Source organism: Coregonus lavaretus, assembly GCF_964263955.1.
Source record: "Coregonus lavaretus genome assembly, contig: HAP1_SCAFFOLD_1115, whole genome shotgun sequence".
In the NCBI taxonomy this organism is placed as follows: domain Eukaryota; kingdom Metazoa; phylum Chordata; class Actinopteri; order Salmoniformes; family Salmonidae; genus Coregonus; species Coregonus lavaretus.
The window spans coordinates 82,140-100,773 of NW_028166617.1; the positions used below are offsets into that span (position 1 = coordinate 82,140).

General features: G+C 40.1%; 1 long non-coding RNA gene across 1 annotated transcript; it reads left to right on the forward strand.

Annotated features, from left to right (window-relative positions):
• Positions 1-16,113: 16,113 nt before the first annotated feature.
• On the forward strand, positions 16,114-17,192 carry LOC311114502. Its single transcript, XR_014611120.1, has 3 exons — positions 16,114-16,194; positions 16,497-16,793; positions 16,932-17,192. It is a non-coding gene; the product is annotated as an uncharacterized lncRNA (long non-coding RNA).
• The last annotated feature ends 1,442 nt before the right edge of the window (positions 17,193-18,634 follow it).

The window sequence follows — 18,634 nt, forward strand, 5'->3', positions numbered from 1 at the left end:
ATAGTTAATCACTTTACCGTTTGGTAAAGCTATATATTTTAAACTGGTTTGTCGACTGTATATGGATTTAGAGAACTACAGAAATTAAATCTGTTTGTAAAGTATAAACATTTAAATTACATGTATGATACATGATGAACATACATAATGACTACTCATTATTACTAATTGATTTCACATAGTGGGAACCACAATTAGTCACCATATAAAAGGGTGTGTGAACACTTCCAATGTCTTTCAATATGGAGCAGGATAGACAGCAAGGGAGAGGAAGACACCAAAGAGCTGGTGGACAAGAGACCCATTAGAGAGGTGGACAAGGGGCCCGTCAGAGAGGTGGACATGGGCCCCGTCAGAGAGGAGGACATGGGCCCCATCAGAGAGGAGGACATGGGCCGCATCATAGAGGAGGACATGGGCCCCATCAGAGAGGAGGACATGGGCCCCATCAGAGAGGTGGACAAGGGGCCCCGTCAGAGAGGAGGACAAGGGGCCTGTCAGAGAGGAGGACATGTGCCCCGTCAGAGAGGAGGACATGGGCCCCATCAGAGAGGAGGACATGGGCCCCGTCAGAGAGGAGGACATGGGCCCCATCAGAGAGGAGGACATGGGGCCCGTCAGAGAGGAGGACATGGGCCCCGTCAGAGAGGAGGACATGGGCCCCGTCAGAGAGGAGGACAAGGGGCCCGTTAGAGAGGTGGGCATGGGCCCCATCAGAGAGGAGGACAAGGGGCCCGTCATGGAGGAGGACATGGGCCCCGTAAGAGAGGAGGACATGGGTCCCGTCAGAGAGGTGGGCATGAGCCCCATCAGAGAGGAGGACAAGGGGCCCGTCAGAGAGGAGGACAAGGGGCTCCGTCAGAGAGGAGGACATGGGGCCCGTCAGAGAGGTGGACATGGGCCCCATCAGAGAGAAGGACAAGGGGCCCGTCAGAGAGGAGGACATGGGGCCCGTCAGAGAGGTGGACATGGGCCCGGTCGAGAGGTGGACAATGGGCCCCGTCAGAGAGGAAGACAAGGGGCCCGTCAGAGAGGAGGACAAGGGGCTCCGTCAGAGAGGAGGACAAGGGGCCCGTCAGAGAGGAGGACATGGGGCCCGTCAGAGAGGTGGACATGGGCCCCATCAGAGAGGAGGACAAGGGGCCCATCAGAGAGGAGGACATGGGGCCCGTCATAGAGGTGGACATGGGCCCCGTCGAGAGGTGGACAATGGGCCCCGTCAGAGAGGAAGACAAGGGGCTCGTCAGAGAGGTGGGCATGTGCTCCGTCAGAGAGGAGGACATGGGCCCCATCAGAGAGGAGGACAAGGGGCCCGTCAGAGAGGAGGACATGGGGCCCGTCAGAGAGGTGGACATGGGCCCCATCAGAGAGAAGGACAAGGGGCCCGTCAGAGAGGAGGACATGGGGCCCGTCAGAGAGGTGGACATGGGCCCCGTCGAGAGGTGGACAATGGGCCCCGTCAGAGAGGAAGACAAGGGGCCCGTCAGAGAGGAGGACAAGGGGCTCCGTCAGAGAGGAGGACAAGGGGCCCGTCAGAGAGGAGGACATGGGGCCCGTCAGAGAGGTGGACATGGGCCCCATCAGAGAGGAGGACAAGGGGCCCGTCAGAGAGGAGGACATGGGGCCCGTCAGAGAGGTGGACATGGGCCCCGTCGAGAGGTGGACAATGGGCCCCGTCAGAGAGGAAGACAAGGGGCTCGTCAGAGAGGTGGGCATGTGCTCCGTCAGAGAGGAGGACATGGGCCCCATCAGAGAGGAGGACAAGGGGCCCGTCAGAGAGGAGGACATGGGGCCCGTCAGAGAGGTGGACATGGGCCCCGTCAGAGAGGAGGACAAGGGGCCCGTCAGAGAGGAGGACATGGGCCCCATCAGAGAGGAGGACATGTGTCCCGTCAGAGAGGTGGACAAGGGCCCCATCAGAGAGGAGGACAAGGGGCCCGTCAGAGAGGAGGACAGGGGCCCCGTCAGAGAGGAGGACATGGGGCCCGTCAGAGAGGAGGACATGGGCCCCGTATGAGAGAAGGACAAGGGGCCCGTCAGAGAGGTGGACATGGGCCCCGTCAGAGAGTGTCTGGGTAATGGTGTAACTGGCCTAAATTCTCCCAGAGTGTCTGGGTCATGGTGTAACTGGCTGAGATTCTCCCAGAGTGTCTGGGTCATGGTGTAACTGGCTGAGATTCTCCCTGAGTGTCTGGGTCATGGTGTAACTGGCTGAGATTCTTCCAGAGTGTCTTGGTCATGGTGTAACTGGCTGAGATTCTCCCAGAGTGTCTGGGTCATGGTGTAACTGGCTGAGATTCTCCCAGAGTGTCTGGGTCATGGTGTAACTGGCTGAGATTCTCCCAGAGTGTCTGGGTCATGGTGTAACTGGCTGAGATTCTCCCTGAGTGTCTGGGTAATGGTGTAACTGGCTGACAGGATGATGCAGTACTGTACATGTAGGCCTGAGGTGTAATATTGTTCTCTGGCCAGCAGAGAGAAATATTTCATTTTTCATCTTTCATACTCCCACCAATCTGCAGTGAAGAAAGTACAGGTAAAGTTTCCCCGAGGTACATATCTAGGATCAGCTTCTCCTCCCCCAATCCTAACCTTATCCATTAGTGGGGGAAATGCAAAACTAACCCAAGATCAGCGTGTAGGGAAAACTTCACCCTATATTCAATGGTACCCTGTTCCCTATATAGAGCACTCACTACTATTGACCAGGGCCCACGGGGCTATACACTATACAGCTAAATGCTAATAGGACACTATACAGCTAAATGCTAATAGGACACTATACAGCTAAATGCTAATAGGACACTATACAGCTAAATGCTAATAGGACACTATACAGCTAAATGCTAATAGGACACTATACAGCTAAATGCTAATAGGACACTATACAGCTAAATGGAGGAACTAATGTCATTGGTATAATTGAACATTTATGTCCCACAACATCTAATGTGTGTGTGTGTGTGTGTGTGTGTGTGTGTGTGTGTGTGTGTGTGTGTGTGTGTGTGTGTGTGTGTGTGTGTGTGTGTGTGTGTGTGTGTGTGTGTGTGTGTGTGTGTGTGTGTGTGTGTGTACTCGTTTTGGTGACATATGAAGACAATTTTATGACAACTCACCTTCAATGTCAGGACGCTCGGAAATATGAGGACATTTTTGGAGTCCTCATTTTTCCGAGCTCACTACAGTGTTCTAGACGACCATAGAATGCCCCTAAACCAAAAATCTGAAAAGTCTTTAAATGTCACAATCTCATGATTTGAAGTGTGTGTGTGTGTTTACGCTTTTTGCTCACCTGTGAATACGCCACCTAGTGGTCAGTTTTGGAACATTAACACACTTTAAACACACTTTAGTCACGTGACACACTTTAGTCACGTGACACACTTTAGTTACATGACATTTCCTGATTTTGTTTGAGCACACTTTCCAACTATTCAAGATAGATTTACTTGAATACACATAATACATGTCATCATAGTCAACTATAACTAAGCTTTGGAGAAAAGCGTCTGCTAAATGGCATATTATTTATTTATTATCATAAAATCCTCCTAAATCCCTCAAATAAAAACGTAATTTAGCATCAATTAGCCAGATAAGCTAATGTTAGCAAATTAGCTGAAAGGAATGAAAAGGACTTTTGCCACATGGAAAATTCAGAACTGGAAGAAGTGCAAGAGAAATGAAGGTAATACATTTATTTTTCTTCATTTACAACTAAAGAGATAGTTATTATCTAAGCTGTTCTTACATTTAAGTGTTCTTGACCACAAATGTTACTTAGCACTATCATGTTTTTCCATTTAAAGCCAAAGTGATGATATTGGTTGTTCAGTTCAGATAATGTTATTTGTAGAGTTTACAGTACTATACTTTTATAACAGTATTTATCTTTGAAGGTGTTAAGATTGCTTACTGTGCTTACTGTGAAAAGATTGCTATTGTGATTGCAGTTGCATAAGGTTTGCACTGATCGGTTAGCCTAATATCTAACCGGATACTGCATTAGTAAGAACATGAGCACGATACGACTAAAGGCAGACTAATACCATTTGATATATCCTTATTCGATTCAAATCAAGTATTAGTCTTTTCTGTATTTGTCTCGCTGACTTTTTGTCATCCAATGTAGATGTTTTCTAGTTGAGGAGCACATGGGCAATTGAAGAGCATGTCAAAACGAAGAGCCAGACTTAGTCCTGAGGCTGAGGCTATTCATTTTATTATTTCTGGAAGTGACAAGCCTTGTATAAAGTCAAATGGATCAATGACTATAAAGGTATGTTATACACACACGCTACACTTATTGGGTCATACCATATTGGGATGTCATTTGAAACACATTCAAGTCTTACACAAGTGAAAAAATCACTGCGTACCGCTGCATTAGACACATACGGCTTTAACATCCAATTTCAGAAGTTATGTTGTGATTCTTTTGCAAGCAGTTGGGGGATGGGGAAAAATATTCAAGATTTATGAACTACACCTCCCAACTTCTATTAGAATGTGTGATATTGGTGGTAATTTCCTTGGCCAGTCGGCAGACCGTTCGCGCTATGTGTGAAAGCCGGTAATGTGATTTAAATTCAAAAATGTTTTTAACATTTGATCATAACAACCCCAACGATAAACGGAATGTAGAAGCATTTGGGTGATAAAAATTTACAATATATGTGAATGATGCGTATCAGCGCGTAGAACAAATACGGCACCATTCAAGTTAACAGAACAGCGAAAATGCACCGCCGAGTAGGCCTACCGACAGAGTGTTCACAACATGAGTGGGTGTGTGCGTAATCCCTGCCTGTTGTGATTTGGGATTTTTTGTGTACGCTGATGTCCTTAAATACAAAGTCTGCAATAAAGCGGTCTAAAGCGAGGAGTCAAAGGCAGACTCAGCGGTGCAAGTCACTGCAGGTCTAGTGGTGATAACTGCTGGAACCTGACCGGGGATCACATCTCTTTTTGCCCCGCTTTAACGCCATTGTTTCGGCGTTTCCGTTTTTAGCTGTAGATCTGTCATTAAATCCAACATAAAATACGTCTCCTCGTGATTTCATAGTTTTCAGACCAAATTTATTTTGAATGATGTCACCTTTTTGGGTCCTTACCAGTTTGCACCCCTGCAATGGATCTTTCCCCTAAATATTAAATCATACACATTGATAAGCAGGCTAAATGGGTCTGATCAACTGCAATTCATTAACCTAATTTGAACTGTATTACTTGATACTAAGTTCTTAACTTTGTTACATCAGGACGTGGTGTATTTGCCTCAGCACCAATTGAAAAGGGATCCTTTGTCCTCGAGTACCGTGGGGAGTTTATATCACAATATGAATGGGACAAGAGGCAGGGGAAGTATACGGAAAAGCAAAATGCTTTCTTGTTTGATTTTGAATGGAACAATGACTCATGGTGGTAAGTAAAACCCTATAAGACATCAGTTAATCTCTATATGTTTATATGTTTTGTGGAGAAAACGTAAATCTGTTTCCCTCTTCAATTTTAGCATAGATGCATCCTGCGAAGATGGTTCACTGGGGAGGCTGGTAAATGATGCCCACAGGTCCCCAAATTGCAAAATGAAAAAGATGATAGTCCAATGTAAACCTCCTCTTTGCTTGTTTGCTATTGAAAACATCCAAGCAGAGAGTGAAATAACCTATGATTATGGATAATCTCAGTGGCCATGGCGTGCTCTGGTAAGTAAATCTGCTTTGATATATTATAATGTATAGGATCTGTCAAAGAATTATAAAATATATAAATACATGTCCCTTCTTACATGTATGTTGTCACCGCTTTATATATATATATACAGTTGAAGTCGGAAGTTTACATACACCTTAGCCAAATACATTTAAACTCAGTTTTTCACAATTCCTGACATTTAATCCAAGTAAAAATTCCCTGTTTTAGGTCAGTTAGGATCACCACTTTATTTTAAGAATGTGAAATGTCAGAATAATAGTAGAGAGAATTATTTATTTCAGCTTTTATTTCTTTCATCACATTCCCAGTGGGTCAGAAGTTTACATACACTCAATTAGTATTTGGTAGCATTGCCTTTAAATTGTTTAACTTGGGTCAAACGTTTCGGGTAGCCTTCCACAAGCGTCCCACAATAAGTTGGGTGAATTTTGGCCGATTCCTCCTGACAGAGCTGGTGTAACTGAGTCAGGTTTGTAGGCCTCCTTGCTCGCACACGCTTTTTCAGTTCTGCCCACACATTTTCTATAGGATTGAGGTCAGGGCTTTTTGATGGCCACTCCAAAACCTTAACTTTGTTGTCCTTAAGCCATTTTGCCACAACTTTGGAAGTATGCTTGGGGTCATTGTCCATTTGGAAGACCCATTTGCGACCAAGCTTTAACTTCCTGACTGATGTCTTGAGATGTTGCTTCAATATATCCACATAATTTTCCTTCCTCATGATGCCATCTATTTTTTTAAGCGCACCAGTCCCTCCTGCAGCAAAACACCCCCACAGCATGATGCTGCCACCCCCGTGCTTCACGGTTGGGATGGTGTCCTTCGGCTTGCAAGCCTACCCCCTTTTTCCTCCAAACATATTGATGGTCATTAAGGCCAAACAGTTCTATTTTTGTTTCATCAGACCAGAGGACATTTCTCCAAAAAGTACGATCTTTGTCCCCATGTGCAGTTGCAAACCACAGTCTGGCTTTTTTATGGCGGTTTTGAAGCAGTGGCTTCTTCCTTGCTGAGCGGCCTTTCAGGTTATGTCGATATAGGACTTGTTTTACTGTGGATATAGATACTTTTGTACCTGTTTCCTCCAGCATCATCACAAGGTCCTTTGCTGTTGTTCTGGGATTGATTTGCACCTTTCGCACCAAAGTACATGCATCTCTAGGAGACAGAATGCGTCTCCTTCCTGAGCGGTATGACGGCTTCGTTGTCCCATGGTGTTTATACTTGTGTACTATTGTTTGTACAGATGAACGTGGTACCTTCAGGCGTTTGGAAATTGCTCCCAAGGATGAACCAGACTTGTGGAGGTCTACACATTTTTCTCTGAGGTCTTGGCTGATTTCTTTTGATTTTCCCATGATGTCAAGCAAAGAGGCACTGAGTTTGAAGGTAGGCCTTGAAATAAATCCACAGGTACACCTCCAATTGACTCAAATGATGTCAATTAACCTATCAGAAGCTTCTAAAGCCATGACATAATTTTCTGGAATTTTCCAAGCTGTTTAAAGGCACAGTCAACTTAGTGTATGTAAACTTCTGACCCACTGGAATTGTGATACAGTGAATTATAAGTGAAAAAATCTGTCTGTAAACAATTGTTGGAAAAATTACTTGTATCATGCACAAAGTAGATGTCCTAACCAACTTGCCAAAACTATAGTTTGTTAACAAGAAATTTGTGGAGTGGTTGAAAAACGAGTTTTAATGACTCCAACCTAAGTGTATGTAAACTTCCGACTTCAACTGTATACACTGATTAAATAGAGTATAATACAGAATATTTATTGTTGTGTTTCGTTGCAGACACCAAGTGAAAAGATCCCAGCTCAAGCTTCAGCAGACCCAGAAGTGAGACAGAGATCCACTTCATCCTTCCAACAGGTTATTACACATTTATTGTAGATCTTTTCTATTTAAATTAAATTGTTGTCTCAGTTCATTCCAAAATATGAATTAAATGGCTTTTTACTGTATTACAACCAACCTTTTGTGTAAAATGTTCACAATATCAAAATTCCCATAACTTCTTTCAATATCATAGCATAAACAAAATTAGCCCGACCATTTGACAGAACTAACCGCCCCTCAAAACATAAAATTAATCTTTATTCTCTCTAATGCCTATGTTTTTGTATTTTTGGGGCAATGTTTTTGCCCATTTAACATATTTCTTATCAATTTGCGTGATTTAATTTATATGGCAGTTAACCATTTACATTACTTTTAAGGTTGTGAGCTTTCTTTTACAACAAAAGGATAACTCAAAGTCAGGAACCTTGACTCTAGATGTGTTCAGTCGTCAAGTCCTCATTTGGTACTAAGGCTGTTCAAGACGTAAATGTGTTTCAGATGACGTCCCGATATGGTATGACCCAACCAGAGTAGAGTGTGTGTGTTACACGGTCCTCATATTGTTGGTTAGCAGATATTGTACAGTTTTAACCATTTCTATAGAGTCTTGCATAAAAAGCCCAGATCCACATATGAATTATCTTTCCTAACATCTGTGGTCAATGCAGCCCTTGACCTCAGCAATGAGTCTCACCCCAAAGGTGATTATGATAGACAGGTGGTAGGAATATATTGTGACTGAACTGAGTATGATCATTAGTTTACTAAATAGATATGATCTATATTATAAAACACAATATTTCTGACATGTTATTGTTGTATTTCGTTGCAGACACCAAGTGACAAGATCCCAGCTCAACCTTCAGCAGACCCAGAAGTGAGACAGAGATCCACTTCATCCTTCCAACAGGTTATTACACATTTATTGTAGATCTTTTCTATTTAAATTAAATTGTTGTCTCAGTTCATTCCAAAATATGAATTAAATGGCTTTTTACTGTATTACAACCAACCTTTTGTGTAAAATGTTCACAATATCAAAATTCCCATAACTTGTTTCGATATCATAGCATAAACAAAATTAGCCCGACCATTTGACAGAACTAACCGCCCCTCAAAACATAAAATTAATCTTTATTCTCTCTAATGCCTATGTTTTTGTATTTTTGGGGCAATGTTTTTGCCCATTTAACATATTTCTTATCAATTTGCGTGATTTAATTTATATGGCAGTTGATCCATTTACATTACTTTTAAGGTTGTGAGCTTTCTTTGACAACAAAAGGATAACTCAAAGTCAGGAACCTTGACTATAGATGTGTTCAGTCGTCAAGTCCTCATTTGGTACTAAGGCTGTTCAAGACGTAAATGTGTTTCAGATGACGTCCCGATATGGTATGACCCAACAGAGTAGAGTGTGTGTGTTACACGGTCCTCATATTGTTGGTTAGCAGATATTGTACAGTTTTAACAATTTCTATAGAGTCTTGCATAAAAAGCCCAGATCCACATATGAATTATCTTTCCTAACATTTGTGGTCAATGCAGCCCTTGACCTCAGCAATGAGTCTCACCCCAAAGGGGATTATGATAGACAGGTGGTAGGAAAATATTGTGACTGAACTGAGTATGATCATTAGTTTACGAAATAGATATGATCTATATTATAAAACACTATATTTCTGACATGTTATTGTTGTATTTCGTTGCAGACACCAAGTGACAAGATCCCAGCTCAACCTTCAGCAGACCCAGAAGTGAGACAGAGATCCACTTCATCCTTCCAACAGGTTATTACACATTTATTGTAGATCTTTTCTATTTAAATTAAATTGTTGTCTCAGTTCATTCCAAAATATGAATTAAATGGCTTTTTACTGTATTACAACCAACCTTTTGTGTAAAATGTTCACAAAATCAACATTCCCATAACTTGTTTCGATATCATAGCGTAAACAAAATTAGCCCAACCATTTGACAGAACTAACCGCCCCTCAAAACTTAAAATTAATCTTTATTCTCTCTAATGCCTATGTTTTTGTAGTTTTGGGGCAATGTTTTTGCCCATTTAACATATTTCTTATCAATTTGCGTGATTTAATTTATATGGCAGTTGATCCATTTACATTACTTTTAAGGTTGTGAGCTTTCTTTGACAACAAAATGATAACTCAAAGTCAGGAACCTTGACTATAGATGTGTTCAGTCGTCAAGTCCTCATTTGGTACTAAGGCTGTTCAAGACGTAAATGTGTTTCAGATGACGTCCCGATATGGTATGACCCAACAGAGTAGAGTGTGTGTGTTACACGGTCCTCATATTGTTGGTTAGCAGATATTGTACAGTTTTAACCATTTCTATAGAGTCTTGCATAAAAAGCCCAGATCCACATATGAATTATCTTTCCTAACATTTGTGGTCAATGCAGCCCTTGACCTCAGCAATGAGTCTCACCCCAAAGGGGATTATGATAGACAGGTGGTAGGAAAATATTGTGACTGAACTGAGTATGATCATTAGTTTACGAAATAGATATGATCTATATTATAAAACACTATATTTCTGACATGTTATTGTTGTATTTCGTTGCAGACACCAAGTGACAAGATCCCAGCTCAACCTTCAGCAGACCCAGAAGTGAAACAGAGATCCACTTCATCCTTCCAACAGGTTATTACACATTTATTGTAGATCTTTTCTATTTAAATTAAATTGTTGTCTCAGTTCATTCCAAAATATGAATTAAATGGCTTTTTACTGTATTACAACCAACCTTTTGTGTAAAATGTTCACAAAATCAATATTCCCATAACTTGTTTCGATATCATAGCGTAAACAAAATTAGCCCAACCATTTGACAGAACTAACCGCCCCTCAAAACATAAAATTAATCTTTATTCTCTCTAATGCCTATGTTTTTGTATTTTTGGGGCAATGTTTTTGCCCATTTAACATATTTCTTATCAATTTGCGTGATTTAATTTATATGGCAGTTGATCCATTTACATTACTTTTAAGGTTGTGAGCTTTCTTTGACAACAAAAGGATAACTCAAAGTCAGGAACCTTGACTATAGATGTGTTCAGTCGTCAAGTCCTCATTTGGTACTAAGGCTGTTCTAGACGTAAATGTGTTTCAGATGACGTCCCGATATGGTATGACCCAACCAGAGTAGAGTGTGTGTGTTACATGGTCCTCATATTGTTGGTTAGCAGATATTGTACAGTTTTAACCATTTCTATAGTGTCTTGCATAAAAAGCCCAGATCCACATATGAATTATCTTTCCTAACATTTGTGGTCAATGCAGCCCTTGACCTCAGCAATGAGTTTCACCCCAAAGGCGATTATGATTGACAGGTGGTAGGAATATATTGTGACTGAACTGAGTATGATCATTAGTTTACGAAATAGATATGATCTATATTATAAAACACTATATTTCTGACATGTTATTGTTGTATTTCGTTGCAGACACCAACTGACAAGATCCCAGCTCAACCTTCAGCAGACCCAGAAGTGAGACAGAGATCCACTTCATCCTTCCAACAGGTTATTACACATTTACTGTAGATCTTTTCTATTTAAATTAAATTGTTGTCTCAGTTCATTCCAATATATAAATTACATGGCTTTTTACTATATTACAACCAACCTTTTGTTTAAAATGTTCACAATATCAACATTCCCATAACTTGTTTCGATATCATAGCATAAACAAAATTAGCCCGACCATTTGACAGAACTAACCGCCCCTCAAAACATTAAATTAATCTTTATTCTCTCTAATGCCTATGTTTTTTGTATTTTGGGGGCAATGTTTTTGCCCATTTAACATATTTCTTATCAATTTGCGTCATTTAATTTATATGGCAGTTGATCCATTTACATTACTTTTAAGGTTGTGAGCTTTCTTTGACAACAAAAGGATAACTCAAAGTCAGGAACCTTGACTATAGATGTGTTCAGTCGTCAAGTCCTCATTTGGTACTAAGGCTGTTCTAGACGTAAATGTGTTTCAGATGACGTCCCGATATGGTATGACCCAACCAGAGTAGAGTGTGTGTGTTACACGGTCCTCATATTGTTGGTTAGCAGATTTTGTACAGTTTTAACCATTTCTATAGTGTCTTGCATAAAAATCCCAGATCCACATATGAATTATCTTTCCTAACATTTGTGGTCAATGCAGCCCTTGACCTCAGCAATGAGTTTCACCCCAAAGGCGTATATGATTGACAGGTGGTAGGAATATATTGTGACTGAACTGAGTATGATCATTAGTTTACTAAATAGATATGATCTATATTATAAAACACAATATTTCTGACATGTTATTGTTGTATTTCGTTGCAGACACCAACTGACAAGATCCCAGCTCAACCTTCAGCAGACCCAGAAGTGAGACAGAGATCCACTTCATCCTTCCACCAGGTTATTACACATTTACTGTAAATCTTTTCTATTTAAATTAAATTGTTGTCTCAGTTCATTCCAATATATAAATTACATGGCTTTTTACTATATTACAACCAACCTTTTGTGTAAAATGTTCACAATATCAAAATTCCCATAACTTGTTTCGATATCATAGCATAAACAAAATTAGCCCGACCATTTGACAGAACTAACCGCCCCTCAAAACATTAAATTAATCTTTATTCTCTCTAATGCCTATGTTTTTTGTATTTTTGGGGCAATGTTTTTGCCCATTTAACATATTTCTTGTCAATTTGCGTGATTTAATTTATATGGCAGTTGATCCATTTACATTACTTTTAAGGTTGTGAGCTTTCTTTGACAACAAAAGGATAACTCAAAGTCAGGAACCTTGACTCCAGATGTGTTCAGTCGTCAAGTCCTCATTTGGTAATTAGGATGTTCAAGACGTAAATGTGTTTCAGATTACGTCCCGATATGGTATGACCCAACCAGAGTAGAGTGTGTGTGTTACACGGTCCTCATATTGTTGGTTAGCAGATATTGTACAGTTTTAACCATTTTTATAGAGTCTTGCATAAAAAGCCCAGATCCATGTATGAATTATCTTTCCTAACATCTGTGGTCAATGCAGCCCTTGACCTCAGCAATGAGTCTCACCCCAAAGGGGATTATGATAGACAGGTGGTAGGAATATATTGTGACTGAACTGAGTATGATCATTAGTTTACTAAATAGATATGATCTATATTATAAAACACTATATTTCTGACATGTTATTGTTGTATTTCGTTGCAGACACCAAGTGACAAGATCCCAGCTCAACCTTCAGCAGACCCAGAAGTGAGACAGAGATCCACTTCATCCTTCCAACAGGTTATTACACATTTATTGTAGATCTTTTCTATTTAAATTAAATTGTTGTCTCAGTTCATTCCAATATATAAATTACATGGCTTTTTACTGTATTACAACCAACCTTTTGTGTAAAATGTTCACAATATCAAAATTCCCATCACTTGTTTCGATATCATAGCATAAACAAAATTAGCCCGACCATTTGTCAGAACTAACCGCCCCTCAAAACATAAAATTAATCTTTATTCTCTCTAATGCCTATGTTTTTGTATTTTTGGGGCAATGTTTTTGCCCATTTAACATATTTCTTATCAATTTGCGTGATTTAATTTATATTGTAGTTGACCCATTTACATTACTTTTAAGGTTGTGAGCTTTCTTTGACATCAAAAGGATAACTCAAAGTCAGGAACCTTGACTCTAGATGCGTTCAGTCGTCATCTCCTCATTTTGTACTTAGTCTGTTCAAGGCGTAAATGTGTTTCAGATGACGTCCCGATATGGTATGACCCAACCAGAGTAGAGTGTGTGTGTTACACGGTCCTCATATTGTTGGTTAGCAGATATTGTACAGTTTTAACCATTTCTATAGAGTCTTGCTTGAAAACCCCAGATCCACATATTCATTTTTTCATAAAACAGTATTGTCAATTTCTTAACCCAAATTATTTTCACATACAGTATAATGTATAATATCCTAATTTACTGTTACGGTACTGTGTTATTAAAAACAAATATTTATTCTTCATAATTTCATTCAAGGCAAGAAAGTCCAGTGGAATTGTACCCTTCCAGTGTCCTACTGCAAAGCAGGTAAGAAAGCTGCATTCTTGTCATTAGATAAAATAGTTCATGTTCTTTGTTAACAAATTGTGGTATTTTTGATGTGAGGAAACATTGTAGAAATTTGTACAGCTTAGAAAAAGCCGCCATCTGCAAAATCTGAGGCGCCGTCATGATCGTTGTGAGGATCGTTATGAGAAGAGATAGCTGAGAGACAGAGGTCTTTCAATCAGTTTACTAGAATACATTTTTCTCTGAGTATGTAGGTGTTATGCACAATGTGATGGTACTGTAGGGAGTATGATACCCTAGGTATTAATACATGTATAAAGTTATTGACAGAATTAGATGCTTTTTTTTTCTCCATTTTCCTTCAGACCTTGATGAATCTTCGGATGCTGCAGACTATCTTCCAGACTCATGTGGCAATTCCTCGGATGCTTCTATTATAAGTACTACAAGTTCTTGTAGTAAGGAATATAAAACCACAGAAAAGAATCTCCACCACAAATTGTCAGAGAACAAACCATTAGGGAATGTTACAGCACACAGTGGGGATAGTACCACCAGTTCAGAGAAGCCAAGAACATTAAGTTATTCAAAGATGCGCAGCAATCCTTGTACTTCAGTAATAAGCTGCAGTGCCAATTCATCAGAGAACACATCACACCAGCAAAGCTCCATAAATGTCACACCTTTGTCAATAACAGCAAAAGGAAGCAAGTACAACAAGAAGCAATTTTGTCTTTATTGTAAAAAGGCCATTTATAAATTGGCAAGACACCTCGAATCCATCCACAGTGAAAAGCCTGATGTTGCAATGGCTTTCAGTTTTAATAAAGGATCCCGCAAAAGAAGAGAGTTGTTACGCTCTCTTAAGAAGAGATGAAACTTTGACCATAATACTGAAGTTGCAAGCTGTGGCACTGGAGAGATGGTTGCCTGTAAAAGACCTAGTAATGCAAAACCATCTGATGACTACCGTCACTGCAAATTTTGCGAAGGACTGTATGCAAGAAATTCCCTATGGAGACATGTGAGAAACTGCCCGAAGAAGTCTGTTGAGGGAGAGCCTCAAGTTGGGCGAAAACGGATTCAACTGCACTTACCAAGACCTGACTCAGTTGAGGAAACTGTTTGGAAGATTGCTTGTGAAATGAACCAGGATGACGTTTCCTCGGATGTAAGGAGTGAAACTGAATTCCTTTGTATCGGCGAGTCACTGTTGAATTCCAGGAAACCATATGAGAGAAGGAATGACTACATACGCCAAAAAATTAGAGAGATGGCAAGACTATTGATAACGGCAAGGGCTATAACACCTTTGAAGAGCACCGAAGTCCTTGTTATGCCCTGTAACTTTCCCCATGTGATACAGGCAGTAAGATATGTTGCTGGTTATGATGTTGAAAGCAACTCGTATAAAATCCCATCATTGGCTTTGAAATTGGGACACAGTTTAGCCAAAGTTGCAGGCATTATTCAATGCAATGCCATCACTGCAAATCGCCCTGCTGTTGCAGAGTCTGCAAAGCAATTTGCCACTTTACATCAGAAAAAGTGGACAGAGTCCATTTCAGCTGCCGCATTGGGTACACTTCAACAAGCCAAATGGAATAAACCACAGGTTTGACCCTTTACAGAGGATGTGTCGGTGCTGCACACGTTTCTTGCTACTGAGTGTGCTAAGTGTATGAAGGACCTTGAGGAAGAACCCAACAGCAAAAGCTTTGGAAATCTTCCTAAAGTGACTTTGATGCAGGTAGTACTATTTAACAGAAGGAGGGAAGGGGAAGTTTCAAAAATGGAGCTTCAGTCTTTCACATCCAGGGATCTTACGGAGCTGAATCCAGACATTGTGAGGGGCCTTACTGACTTCGAGAGGAAGCTTGCAGAGCACTTTGAGAGAGTTGAGATTCGAGGTAAAAGGTCAAGAAAGGTTCCAGTTCTTCTAACCCCTGACATGATCACTGCTATGGACCTCCTCATGATAAGCAGAAAAGAGTGTCAAGTCCACAAAGAAAATGTGTACATGTTTACACGGCCAGGTGTCCTTTCCCATTACAGAGGCTCCGACTGCTTTCGCAAGTATGCAAACAATGTGGTGCAAAGAACCCAGAGGCACTCACCTCAACAAGATTGCGGAAACAAGTCGCCACTTTGTCCACACTACTAAACCTCAAAGAAAATGAAATGGATCAACTTGCCACCTTTCTAGGACATGACATCCGTGTCCATAGAGAATTCTATCGGCTTCCAGAGAGTACCCTGCAGCTCGCAAAAGTCAGCAAACTGTTGATAGCAATCGAAAAAGGAAGACTACCTTACCTGCAGGGGAAAGGGCTGGATGACATTGAGGTCTATCCTGAAGGTAAAATTTTGTTTGAAATATAGTTTTTAGCCACTTCAAATATAACTATTATAAGTGTTGTTAGTCCTTAATTTAAATAATTGGCCGTAAATGTTTTTACCCAACCATATGAAGTAGAAATTAGTGATGATGATTCCAGTGAAGAAACCATTGCTGACCTACATCAATGCAAAGGTATCCTGACTTGTATATATGTGGTAATATCTTTAAGTTATGTCACATAAATGCACATTTCTGTGGGGATTATCGAAATGATCCTCTATCTGTTTTTAAACAATCACATTGGTGGTGATAAGTAATTCCACATTTATGGATTTGCAATCAGTTTATGTTTATATCTCAAATATCAGTTAATATCTAATGTAGAATTGCATATTGCCTGACATTGAGGTTGTTTACAGTGAATAATACAAGCAAGCAAACGTATTGTCATGAAGCTCATAGAACATAATCACATTCATTATTACTTTGCAAAGGCTCAACAACAGAGACTTCTAGGGACCAGACACTGCTGAGGCAAACACCAGAGTCAACCACCCTGGACAACATGGAGGGCACTTCTGAGTCAACCACCCTGGACAACATGGAGGGCACTTCTGAGTCAACCACCCTGGACAACATGGAGGGCACTTCTGAGTCAACCACCCTGGACAACATGAAGGGCACTCCTGAGTCAACCACCTTGGATAATGTACACATGAGCAACACACAACCAAGACATGGTAAAATAATCACATCCCAAGCATCCTCAAAGTGCTCCAAAGGAAAGCAAGGTTAGTAAGCATTTTGTGTTCACATGTATTGATAACATCATATAACTACTAACTATAATCCTTTGTATCATATCATCCATTTGTCACTTTAGCAGAGCTCATTGTTAATCAGTTGTATTTTGTTTCCATTTATGAAAGCTGTGAAGGTGAGAAGCAAGTGGACAGGTGATGAAGTGAAAGCTGTTGAGCGGCATTTGCTTAATTTCATAACAAGCTGCAGAATACCAGGTAAAAAGGACTGTGACTCCTGCCTCCAAGCAGAGCCAGTAGCTCTGAAAGACAGAGACTGGGTTGCTATCAAATACTACATCCACAACAGAAATGTAGCATTAAAAAGGAAGATGAATAGATAGAACTAGAGCATGCCAACTGTAGCTCAGGTACCATTCAATTCCAATTTCAATCAACTTCTCCCCAGATAGTGTTAATATCTGTGGGTTTCATGTTCATATTATTTTATTTTCCTTAAATGATTTATATTGTTGGTTCTTGTACAAACATGCCACATAGGCTCAACTGTAGATCCCACATGTTTGTATGTTTATGTATAATTGAGGGCTATTAATGAGCATATGTTTGCCACTTATGGTCACATTTTTTTGGGATAACAGTTGATGATATAGGTTAATACTCTGCTCTCATTGACAGGGAAAAGAGATAAACAGTACTTAAAGGGATTGTTATTGTTCCTAAGTTTTCAGAAGCACTTTGTTCTTAACCACAAGTTGTTGAATGTGGCAAGGTGTTTAAATTACTGTTAAACTATTACCATTTCAATGGGTGCTTGTAACAGGCCTTGTGTATGGTAACTTGCACTATGTAACTATGATGTAAATCCCTATGTTATTTAGACAGGTTAGCTGAATGTACACTGTCATGTTTCATAGAAGCTGGATGCTTTAATAGAGAGTTTCTCATTCATTTCAAACATGCCATTTCTACTGCCTTGTGCATAGCAGGGAAGGAGGCAAAGTGTAGGTGGTCTATTCTGGGTGTTCAATTGATTTGTTAATTTGCATATTTTCGCTGGCACTCAATAAAAGTAAGGCATAAAGTGTTCCCTCTTTTTTTTACATGAATATTGACTGCAAATGTATTGTTATAAATAACAATAATACAACTTAAACAGTAGACTGAGAATATATTATATTTATGAGCTATGTGAACATGGATAGGCATTTCTGTTGAAGGTTACCTATCTGGTGAGCATGATTATTATAATAATTTTTTAAAAGCTTTAGTTAAGTATTGTACACCTATGATTCTTATGCAGACATTTCAACATGTAACCGGAACCAAGTTCAAATACAGACCCTATTTACAGGTTCTTCATAAGTCACATAAACCTGAAAATCAGTGTGTATCTATGGGCTGCTGTTGCTATGGGCCTTATATGTCACATGAACCCGAAAAAGTCCTCATATATACTATTAAAATCAGGTCTGAACAAAATATAGCCCTAGACAAAATCTCAACAGATGGATGTATTCCTAGAATCATGGGACCAAACTATTTTGATTCCCAGGTCTCTTGGACCTTGGGAAAGGCATGTCCCAATATGTCACATTTTTGTCATAAGTCCTGATATTGTCTAAAAACACGTATGTGTGTGTGTGTGTGTGTGTGTGTGTGTGTGTGTGTGTGTGTGTGTGTTAATGCTGAGAAATTTGTACTTTTTTAAGTCTGTTCGGTTTCGGTTCGATTACAAAAAAATAATAACGGTTTTCGAATTCGATAATAAAAAAAACATGAAATGCATTATCAAATAATTGCATTACAATGGTTTTAGAGCTTTTTAAGGGAAATTTCAAAGCAAAAAACAGTGAACGTTATATTGCCAA